General features: G+C 42.7%; 1 long non-coding RNA gene across 1 annotated transcript in view; it reads right to left on the reverse strand.

The window, feature by feature from the left end:
• Nucleotides 1-12,500, reverse strand: part of LOC138367865 (uncharacterized) — a 150,933-nt gene that overhangs the window by 119,577 nt on the left and 18,856 nt on the right. The gene's annotated exons all lie outside the window — the stretch shown is intronic.

A 12,500-nucleotide genomic window follows, 5' to 3' on the forward strand; every position in this document is an offset into this window, starting at 1 on the left:
TAACCTATCTAAAAGTTATTAGTCAGACGTGTGATAGAGCGAGCTTACGGGCTCACTATAGCCCGTGCTACATGCAAACTGTTTCTGGTAGCTACCTCTTAAACAACTAAACCCACGCTAAAAAGAGTGTTGACCAGAGTATAATCAAGACAAGCACCACAACTGTCACCCAGTGTTAAAAGCAGAATTAAGGAGCTAAATGTTAAGTTTGCAATTAGGATAGTCAGAGATCCCCATTACAATGATATTGCTAAAAAAAACTGAGTTCTGTGCTACTTTCAGGGGGAAACAGAAGCAAAAAATGGCATCACAGATCAGTCTGCTACCTCGAAGAGCTTCACCTGCTTGAGCAAGCCCGTGAGCTCCTGCCTGTAGAGAAGTTACCTCCCTGGGAGGATGACTCATGCAAGATTATCATCAATGAAATGGCAACGAAAAAATCCAGCATGATACCACAAGAAATGAGGCACAAGTATCTCCATGAAATTTATAAAGAAGCCGGTGATGAACTAGATGAAATCTACACTGACGGGTCGTCTAATCCTGTCAATGGCAGGGCTGGTGCAGCATACACGGTAATTAAGGATAATACTTTCCAACGCAGAAATGAAGAAAAAGCACGTATTGAGAACTATGCCTCTTCAACGCAAGCAGAGCTAACTGTCATTGTTATGGCGTTAAGGTTTCTTGAACGGAACACTAATGATGCAGTGATTTGCACTGATTCAAAAGTAGCACTGCAAAGCCTAAGTAAAAATCGGGCAGAAAATCTTGCAATAGTCGCTGAAATTAAGAGAGCTGTGAGAGTACTTACCAACCAGGGAAGAGTCATCAAGTTTGTGTGGATCCCCTCCCATGTTGGGATATGTGGGAATGAACGAGCAGATGTGCTGGCTGCTGAAGGCGCTGAAGGAGACCATATTGAATACTTCATACCCAAGACTCTTCTACAAATTAGAGGTATTGTCAGGCAACATCACCGTGACAAGGTAACTGAGGAAAGGAGGATAGAAGGACAAACCAGTGAATCTGTACGATGGTACAACATGGTTGCAGCTGGCTATCCCAATCATTATGGACGAAGAGGAGGAGGACGAGGGAGAGAATCAGTAAAAGCGAGAATCCGTCTTCGATACAAATATCCATGGAGATATGGAATGGAAACAACAGTTGATCAGCGAAGTTGCAGAATCTGTGATGAGAGTGACGGACACCGCCTTGACCACTATCTACGTGAATGTGAACACCTGAGAGACATTAGAAATATGTGTAGAATAATAAACCCCACATTGTTTGAGTTAGGAAAACACTATCAAATATTGATACTGTTCTTAAAAGATTCCCCCATTTAGCACCCGCAAGATAACGTAAGCTTTTAAGGGTTGACAAATGTTAATCTTCTTGTTTGAGAAACTGTTCACTTGAGACAGTTAAGCAAGTCCCAGCTGTACTCACCTAATTGTGCTTGCGGGGGTTGAGCTCTGGCTCTTTGGTCCCGCCTGTCGGGTACAAGTGACAGGATGAACAACCCAGCGGGTTTTCTTCCTATTGGGGAGTGTTGTACATGCTGCTATGGCGGTGTGTCCACTCACAAGATGAGTGGCGCTGCCCAATAAACTCGCCCCTCGGGGCAAAATTAAAAACACTCACGTAAACCTTATGACATTATGTACAATGTCACAACCTGTTTTCTATTTATGCTTCTCTTATCGTATAATCTGATTTATATACAATCCTCTAAGTCAAATAATTATAATTAAATCTAGTTCTTGTTAAACCTAGCTAGAACCAGGTTTAACAAGTATATAGTCGTAACAAATATAATTGAAGCCAAAGTTTAATAACGTATAGCTTAAAACTATAATTATTTGACTTAGACTATTGTAAATAAATCAGATTATACGACAAGAGAAGCATAAAATAGAAAACAGTTCGTGGCATAGTATCGACAACGCTCCACAAAAAATAGTTAAAAATAAAGTTTGCGACTGTGATGCAGTGGAGAGTAAGGCGGCCCGGGGGGGGGGGGTAAGGTGTCCCACCCCACCTCTCCCTTCAGTACCAGGCGCCCAGCACTAATCTGTCGTAACCATTGGGGATATTTCCCGTGGGAGGCTCCCCTAGATTCTCCCAGGCTGCCCTACTTGGCCACACCCTGGGCCCTACTTGGGAGCCGGTCGGCCGAGCAGACAGCACGCGGGACTTGTGATCCTGTGGTCCTGGGTTCGATCCCAGGCGCCGGCGAGAGACAATGGGCAGAGTTTCTTTCACCCTATGCACCTGTTACCTAGCAGTAAAATAGGTACCTGGGTGTTAGTCAGCTGTCACGGGCTGCTTCCTGGGGGTGGAGGCCTGGTCGAGGACTGGGCCGCGGGGACACTAAAAGCCCCGAAATCATCTCAAGATAACCCTACCCCAGGCTAGCACCCGTCGCCGCCACCCTACTGGAGGGGAGGAGGAGGCCCTGGGACACACAAGTGTCCAGCAGAATAGAACCAGAATAGAAAATGCAGAATAGAACCAGTGAAGAGCAAAGGTGCCATAGGCACAATCAGAGAACACTGTATAAACATCAGAGGTCCACGGTTGTTCAACGTCCTCCCAGCGAGTATAAGAAATATTGCCGGAACAACCTTGGACATCTTCAAGAGAAAACTGGACTGTTTTCTAAAAGAAGTTCCAGACCAACCGGGCTGTGGTGGGTATGTGGGCCTGCGGCCCGCTCCAAGCAACAGCCTGGTGGACCAAACACTCACAAGTCAAGCCTGGCCTCAGGCAGGGCTTGGGGAGTAAAAGAACTCCCAGAACCCCAGTGCCTCGCAGATGTCAAGCCGCCTGCTATCGCTGTATCTATCGATGATAAATCATCGATAGCCAAGTGTCTATCTATCGATGATAAATCATCGATAGATACAGCGAAAGCAGGCGGCTTGACATCTGCGAGGCACTACACATCAAAAAGTCAACACCAGCAATCAACAGCCAATTAATGCACTTCATATTCTACTCACTTCAAGACTCCGTACCAATATAGAAGCATCAAGAGGAAGTATAGGTCAATAGGCCCTTTGCAGTTACTTCCATTCTTCCCTTTCACTTATCCAATTTATACCCATTGAACCGTGTTCTGTCTTGTGTTGGTAAAAAGTTTGTTCACCTCATCCAAAACTGTTTCAACATATCACCTCACCCAAATGCGAGTATATAAGAGAAGCTGTTTAGCTTTAGAAGTACAGAGACGGCACCACTCCCGTGCCAGGTAAGTCCACTACGGGCTCACCATAGCCCGTGCTACTTGGAACCTGTTCCTAGTAGCTGAATCTATAACAACAACAACAACAGCGTTAGAATTAGTAAAACTCTTGTTTAGTGTTTTCAGGTTACAGTTGTGTGTTTGTGTAAACTAAAGTCTTTGAAAATGTAATACGTTATTACGAAACGCGTTCAAGCGTCGCGTCAGACTAGAAATAAAAATGAATTTTGGAGAATTGATTTTTCAATTACCATCGACAGAAAAAAGAAACATAAGAAATATTGAGAAAATTCGTGTTACAATTATTAATCTTACTTTTTCGGTCATATTTAACAACATATGTTTACAAGAAAGACTGCTACCAAAATTACTAAAAAAATTATATATATATATATATATATATATATATATATATATATATATATATATATATATATATATATATATATATATATATATATATATATATATTCTCCTTTTGTAACTAAGTTCAAATAAAGTAAATATATATGTGTACATACAAAAGAATGGGGGTGGTAGGAGAAGATAATATTAGTGTTCAGTGAGAAACCACAAGGTCTCCTCTGAATACTTTTTATTTTCTTCTCCGAGGCTATGGGTCCCCACATTGGTGCCAATGTGGGGACCTAAGAATTGCCTCTTGAGGCAATTCACATAAGAATAGAGCGACCTACCATGAACACCCAAATCACGGAACTATTTACTCTACCCACCATGAGAGTAAGGACAAGACAAGAACATATCGATGCCAACACAGAAGACAATGTCCAACATAACAGGCCAATTACACTGGATTAATCTTTGTGTTTAGATAGGAGATGCCTCGTATGGGCCAATAAGCCTTCTGCAGCCCCTATGTATCCCCCATGTTTTTCACCTTCATTGTATTATCACCTGACCTAATGCGGGTATAAAATCAACTAGTATTGTAAGATCTGTTCACTTGAGAATGAACCATGGAGGTTCGAAACGTCGTGCAAATTATACAAATAAGTGTAATACACTCTAGTAAATCACTTCTTTTCTTCACCTTAAAAGTACGAAAATGAGTTTTGGAGAACTCCTATTCCAATTAAGCCCTGATGCTAAGAAAATAGAGGGATAGAAGCCCTAAACCAGAAAATAATAAATACAGAATATATATATATATATATATATATATATATATATATATATATATATATATATATATATATATATATATATATATATATATATATATATATATATATACACACACACACACACACACACACACACACACACTGTGTGTGTGTAAATCACGAAAATTAACACGTGACGAAAGATGTGAGTGTCAGACCACGGAGGAAGAATTGAAACAGGAATTTCCTTAACGTTGATCCTGGGATGGGACGCCGTTGATGAGACGTTGGGAGGAACGTGCCAGCGGCTTGCTCTCTGACCAGGCATCCTGGTTGGTGGTTTGGTACAAGTTAGTTTGAGATAATAAACATTAAACAAAAAATAGCTTAGGCTATTTCTACCCACATTGTGGGCTTGTCAACCAGGCTTGTTAGACGCAGCTGCCAACAGCTTTTATAAAAGTATAAAGCTTTTGGAGGTGTTAATTAGGTTTTCTTTTGAACACTACTGCCCTAGAGTCTAGAGCATCACTTCATTGTTGATCATTCCTAGGCTGACTCACATTGAGAACATATTCGTCTAAGATGATGATACGCGTGAAATCAAGTTACCCGATATTATAACAGCTGTCTCAGTTGGGTTGCGATTGACCGTTACGAAGATAATTGTAAAAACTATGGGGTTTAGGCCTAATGCAAGAATTCTAACAAAAATCTCATATTTACATTTAATATGAATTTTATCGTTGCAATTGTTATATTATATACATCTACTGATCAGCTTCTCCCGTCACTCTCATCAGATTTGGTGCATTTCGTACGTTTTATTAATAATATAACCCACGTGTTTTTACCGAGAAAAATACATTGAGGACTCTGGGCGAAACTTCCAGGTGAAAACATGTAAGTGAAAGTGTTCTGAATTTAAGCCTTGGTCTTGAATTCCTGTCGGGCGGCTGAAGTTAAGTGTGTTCACGCGGTATCTCGCTAGTCTTGTCTCAACACAAGGCAACGTGTGTGTGTGGTATACGGCTGCGAGAGGGTACAGTTGTGGAGGCGATGGTGGTACTGGGAGGTGTGTGGGGGAAGCGGGAGCTACTATTGGGAAGGAAGAGGCAGCGGCGTGGAACCCGGGGGACCGTCAGCCGGTGTGGGAGTGTGGGAGGTAGGGAAGGTGAGGAGTGTGGGAATAACCGCACCTCAGCCCCGACACTACCTGTGCAACTCTCAATACTGATCCTGCCTCACTCATGACTCAATCTTGTGACACTCAATATGGAGGGTAACCACGGAATCAACGAACCCAGTCAAAACCAAGTTTATCTAATGAACTTTAATAAAACCACTTAACCCTTAACCACTCAACCATCACGACCGGACAAAAGATGATGGTAGCCGAGGCTAATTTCCCATCATCCCGCCGGCACTCTCATGGTAATCTTGGGCATAGTATTTTATCAAATCACCTCATTCTTTGGGGCACAAGTGAGGAACACAAATGCGAACAAGCCTGAATGGTCCCCAGGCATATATGCAACTGAAAACTCACACCCTAGAAATGACTCTAACCCATACTGCCAGGAGCACTCTGCAACTGGTGTCCTGTACACCAGTTGTGATATTGTAGTGGATAATTCGTAGTTGAAAGATAATTTAGAGGAATCTTCAATGGTAATTTCTTGTTTAAAGGGCTGACGACTACCAGTAGTACTTACCTGTGTGAATAACAATTGAAGTCAGTACTGGATATTAATTTAAGGTCTTGTTAGTTTCTCTAAGCTGGAATAGTTAAATTCACGGACACCAATTACCTTATGTTACTAACATTAATGCTATTCTTTGCACTTGTTCTGAATCACCTGTTGATAATTACCACTGTCTTTTCATCCTCCTTAATGTTTAAACTTAGTCATTTAATTAATTCTATTTTTTCCCCAGCCTAGACTGAGGTAGAGAACATGCCTCAAACAAGCCTATTTGGAAGGAACTGGTAACAATATGCAGTCTTAACACCTTCACTCACTCACTCTCGTAAATGGAACTTCGCTTAAATGCATCCTTAATCTACCGTAAGCACTATACCACGTGCAGGCCAGGAGTCACAATAACGTGGCTAAAGTATGTTGACAAGACCACACACTAGAAGGTGAAGGGACGACGACGTTTCGGTCCGTCCTGGACCATTCTCAAGTCGATTGTCTTTCCATCCTCCTTAATGGAGAATGGAGGACATTCTCCAAGTCACAATCGACTTGAGAATGGTCCAGGACGGACCGAAACGTCGTCGTCCCTTCACCTTCTAGTGTGTGGTCTGGTCAACACTGTCACGTGCTGGCAATAATATAACAACAACATACTGTACTTACAGTAGACGTCAGGTTACAGGTCCATGTCAACAAGAAGTTTCTGCTCAATAGTACCCATGTATAAACTTGCAAAAAGGGAAAGGGGAGGAGACCAGAAAGCATCAACATCCCAAGGAGAAGACAACTACAATAATCGCAGAGAGATTTGAAAGTGGATATAATTCCAATATTAACACCTCAGGCACACAAACATAATATCGGCAGCTTATGGGACGCTGACAAATATATTAACATCGTTTAGAAACCTAAATTATGACTCCTTCAAGGCAATCTACCTTGAGGTTACCGTGAGATCATTTCGGGGTTTAGCGTCCCCGCGGCCCGGTCATCGACACAACATTTGTTAGACCAATAGTGGAATCAGTACCTTGTGAAGAATAAAGCCAGAATTGAAAAAGTTCAAAGGATTCTAACAAGATTGGCGCCGAGCTAAGAGGATTAAGCTACGGAGGTAAGCTAATGGAACTAAATCTCTCAATCCTGGAGGAGAGAAGGACCAAAGGGGGGATATGATCACAACGTACAAGATGCAGAAGGGAATAGATAAGGTGAACAAGGATAGCCTCTTCAGATTGTGAGAAAACAGGACAAGAGGCCACATGTGGAAGCTGGAAATGGAAATGAGCAGAAGAAACGTGAGGAAGAATTCGTACTCAGCTGTTATTAACAGGTGCAATGCTATAAAAGAAGTTGTGGAAGCCACCTCAATCCACAACTTTAACGTCGGAATTCACAATAAATATGAACGTCAGAATCGTTACTAAAACGCAACAGATACAAGGCTACTAGAAGGAATATGAAGAGCAGACCTCACTCCTCTGTAAACAATGTTAGGCAAGTACCAATGGGACGGGTGTGGACGTGTGGGAGAGATGGGGTGGGGGAAGCCTGTGTACACTCATCTAGATGTGCTTGCAGGGTCCAGCTTGGCTCCTAGCCCCGCCTTCCCAACGTTCAGAGATTCATGCAATGACGCCTTTTTCACGCTTTTATCGTACAGCATTCACATTTAAAATTTTGAATCTAATTAGCTTCAACGACTTCTGCATCTAACCTATTCCATTTATTGACAGCTCTTAACACTAAAAAAACGTTCTTCCTGATGACTACGACTCAATTTGCGTTTCCAGTTTCCATCTATGACCCCTCGTTCTGCAGTTCCTAGCTCTTAACAACGCTGCTCTGTCTTCTTTGTCAATTTCCCTTAGACTCTTATGTGTTGTTACCATATCCATCTCTCTCTCCTTTCCTCCAGTGTGGTAATGTCCAGTTCTCTCTCTTTCCCCACAGCTCAATTCCCTCAGCTCTGAAACAAGTGTCGTTGCATATCTTTGGATTTTTCTAATTTCTCCTTGTCATTTTTCAAGTAAGGTTTGGGGAATATGTTGGGGATGCATATTCAAGAATGGGTCTTACCTTCGCTGTTTATAGGGCCTGGAAATCCCCTTTGTCCAAGTTTCTGAAGGGTACGCGGATATTGGCAAGTATGCCATATATTTTTTATATATTATATATATATTATATATATATATATATATATATATATATATATATATATATATATATATATATATATATATATATATAGCTGTTATTCTGATAATGTGGACTTTAGTGTACTTGGATGAGGTTCTGGGAGTTCTTCTACTCCCAGAGCCCGGTCCCGGGCCAGGCTTGACTTGTGAGAGCTTGGTCCAACAGTGAGAGCGATCCGCGGGTCTACATATCCACCACAGCCCCGTTGGTCAGGTACTTCTTGAAGAAAACTATCAAATTTTCTCTTGAAGACGTCCGCGTTTGTTCCCGGTGTGCGCGCGCGTGCGCTTATCTATTGTACATGCAGGATCGAGTTTAAGATCTTAAACCCCGCCTTTGTAGCTGCAGTTTGTCTAATGCAGAGACTCCTGGTATATTTCCATATCTACATTTAAAATTATAAATGGAATTCGCTTCGACAACCCCCTTTTTTATAGGTCACTTCATTTTACCTCTATTCTTACGTTAAAAGAAAACTTTCTAACATCTCTGTCTCGTCTGTTTCTCAAGCTTCGACCCATGCCCTCTTGTTCTATTCATTGCGAACAATGTTAATCTAAGATCAGGAAGTTATGCAATTTCATGCTTCCACTTCACAGCAGTCTTGTTAAATAAACTGTCACTTTACAGATTCCCTTAATCTTCCCAGGTTTCCAACAATCTTAAGAACCATCTGAGGAGCTAGAGTTTGATTTTATTTGTGTGTGTGTGTGTGTGTGTGTGGGAGGGGGGGGGGGTTATCTCGGAGTTGTTCCGGAACTTAGCGTCCCCGCGGCCCGGTCGTCGACCGGGCCTCCTCGTTGCTGGACTAGTCAACCAGGCTGTTGGACGCGGCTGTTCGCAGCCTGACGTATGAATCACTGCCTGGTTGATCAGATATCCTCTGGAGGTGCTTATCCAGTTCTCTCTTAAATACTGTGAGGGGTCGGCCAGTTATGCCCCTTATGTGTAGTGGAAGCGTGTTGAACAGTCTCGGGCCTCTGATGTTGATAGTTCTCTCTCAGAGTACCTGTTGCACCTCTGGTCTTCAACGGGGGTATTCTGCACATCCTACCATGTCTTCTGGTCTCGTGTGATATTTCTGTGTGCAGGTTTGGGACCAGCCCCTTCAATATTTCCACGTATAGATTATTATGTATCTCTCCCGCCTGCGCTCAAGAGAATGCAGATTTAGGCTTTTTAGTCGGTCCCAATAGTTTAGATGTTTTACTGAGTGGATTTGGGCAGTAAAGGATCTCTGCACGCTCTCCAGGTCAGCAATTTCTCCAGCTTTGAATGGGGCTAATGAATTATGTATACAAAATGTTGAGAGGGCTTTCTTTTTGAGGAAGCAACTTTCCGTTTGCAAAAACACTTTAAAGATTCTATATATCTGCTGAAGCCACCTACCCTGACCTATCAGCTGATCTTGCACTAACCCCTAATTAACTAGGTCACTGAAAGGGGAAGACTGTTCCTTAGGCTCACTGACTTCCACGTCCAGGTGGGAGGGTTACGCCATTACTACCTTCCAACAAGCTATCCTGTCTTTCTATTTCCTCAGTAGTTATCTAGTTACACATGACTTCACTCCAACGCCTAGAGCACTGGTTCCCAAACTGGGGGTCATGGGCCCCTGGAGGGTGTTGTTACAATATGTAGGGGGGGGGGGCTAAGTTGAAGCAGTGTACAGGTTATGATAGCAGAGGATTAGAGGGGAATAACCAGCTAGTGGATTTGTTACTTTTTGTTTAAGAGTGAGTGTAGGGGGGGGACATTAATAAGGAAGCTATATGAAGAAGGGGTAATAACCGTAGAGTTTGGGAGCCACTAACCTAGAGAATGCCTGGAATGTATATACTGTTCTACTCCCACAAGGCCGGTCTGGAGCCAGGCTTGTATTGTGATAACATGATCTACAAGACTGTTGCTTGGAAGGGAGAGAGAGAATCACACACATCTATTCTTTGTGAATGATGCTGAAGATGATGAATGATGAAACTAATTTTTACGTTACCCATTTAATAGTATTATTGCCATCGTGCCCCACTAGTGTGTGTCGCCATCACATCACCCTTCCCTACCCCCTGACCTACCTTCTCCCTCCACCCCACGTTCCACACTTACCTTTTTACACGCCACACATTACAATATTCTTCGTAACCGTGTAAGAATATTCTGAGCGTGCGGGGAATCGACTTAAAGGTGATCACAAACTAGACTAGCTACCATGAGAGGTTCCAATGATCAATCTCCGTGTGGCCCAGTTTGTGACTAGGCCTCCTTGTTGACGGTCTGGTCAAGCTGACTGTTGGTGGCAGGTGCACGCACTCCGACGCAGGAAACAAAGGCAGATCACTTACTAAATGTGTTACCATCATTCACACCTCTCGAATAATCATATTCTGGGATATATGATGTATATCCTAGACTTAGTTGTTACTCCTGCTATGCTCTCCACCAATCTCACTTTGTAACAATAATAATGAAGCAGCACACACAAGTACATTACCAAACCTGCTGCCCTCAAGGTGCAGCGGCACACCAGCTATAATCATCATCATCAGCAGCAGCAGCAGCAGGTGCACAAAACCAACATTTACCTGTAAAGAGCGGAAACCAGGGTTATGCATCGACAAGTTGAGCTTCACACGTCCGACAAGCGCCGGCTCCGCCCTCTCTCCACCCACACCCATCACTCACTATGCCTCACTAACAAAAACATCAAACCTTCTCTATGACTAACGTTCTTTTACAGTTTTCTAGCCAGAAGCGAACACTGGTTGATCTCAATATGCTTAACTTAAAGTTTACACCAACACGTCTGCAAAGCCAATGACGAATTTATTAAAATCATTAATTTGAAACCCGTCATAAGTTGAACTAACTAGTGAACGTATGTCAATATTGGAACGAGGAAGTTTGCCAATGTAGAGAGGCACCCAAGTAGACCAATGAACAAGTCCACGAGGGCCGTGACGAGGCCGTGACACACAAATACCATACAAGTAGCACCCATCTCCACCGGCCATGGTACCCCCCTCCCCCATGCCCTCTACCCACACTATTACACATCAGATGTTGGTCTCCCTTTCCTCCATCCATAACTCTCACAGTGTCAATTTTGTTATCAAACAATATAGAAATATTATTTTTCTGTAATATAGAAAAATGGGGGTCATACATTACAAATTTCCAACCCGTCTTCTTGAATAGTATATAGTATTTTGACGTATAACTCCCCAACACCCAAAATATGACTTACTATAACTCACATGACTCGCAAAATTGACGAGCTGTTATCACATTTTCTATTCATGGGTCCTTGGTTAGGTTAGGTTAGGTTCGGTCAGTTTAGTACACAAGTTTTGTGAGGGCGAGAGGACGGGCTGAAACGTTGGTCAATCTCCAACAAAACACGTTTCCGTTGTTGGAAATATTGCCTCCGACGACCCGAGCACATCAAGTGTGGCGTATGAAGCCCCCCCTCCATTGGTCAAAATGATAATAGTGTTCTTTCTACTGTTGATTGACCCTGGCTAATTAAATCACAGGGCGATATCCCCTCTGGTTTTAACACACGCTGAGGCAAACCTAGTTGACCTGGAGTCACAAATTTACAATAAATAAATCCACTCAGCTGTCATTGTCAAAGTTCTAAAAGTAATATTTGAAAAGCAATTCGATGATGCATATTTATAATTGATACACAATTGTAACACCATAAACTCTTGTTAAATGCATTACTATATTTCGTGGGGAGGGGAGGGGGAAGGTAGGTGTGTTTACCGTCTGAATGAACCAATTAGGTAGTCAACTATATCTTGAGGTTATCTTGAGATGATTTCGGGGCTTAAGCGTCCCCGCGGCCCGATCCTCGACCAGGCCTCCTTTTTGTTACACATCCCCAGAAAGCAGCACGTAGCAGCTGTCTAACTCTCAGGTACCTATTTACGGCTAGGTAACAGGAGCATCAGGGTGAAAGAAACTCTGCCCATTTGTTTCCGCCTCCACCAGGGATCGAACCCGGAACCTCAGGACAACGAATCCGGAGCGCTGTCCACTCAGCTGTCAGGCCCCTAGAGGTAGAGGTACAGAACTAGACAAGTACAGATATAAACAAACAGCAGCACTTATGTTTTGCACGGCTCATGTAGATAAAACACAATTTGCCCTTAATGCACCTTGGGTTCAGGGAAAAATTTGCCCCTAATGTGGATTCTTGGAAAAAAATTAGGTCTT

Source organism: Procambarus clarkii, chromosome 23, assembly GCF_040958095.1.
Source record: "Procambarus clarkii isolate CNS0578487 chromosome 23, FALCON_Pclarkii_2.0, whole genome shotgun sequence".
Taxonomy (NCBI): domain Eukaryota; kingdom Metazoa; phylum Arthropoda; class Malacostraca; order Decapoda; family Cambaridae; genus Procambarus; species Procambarus clarkii.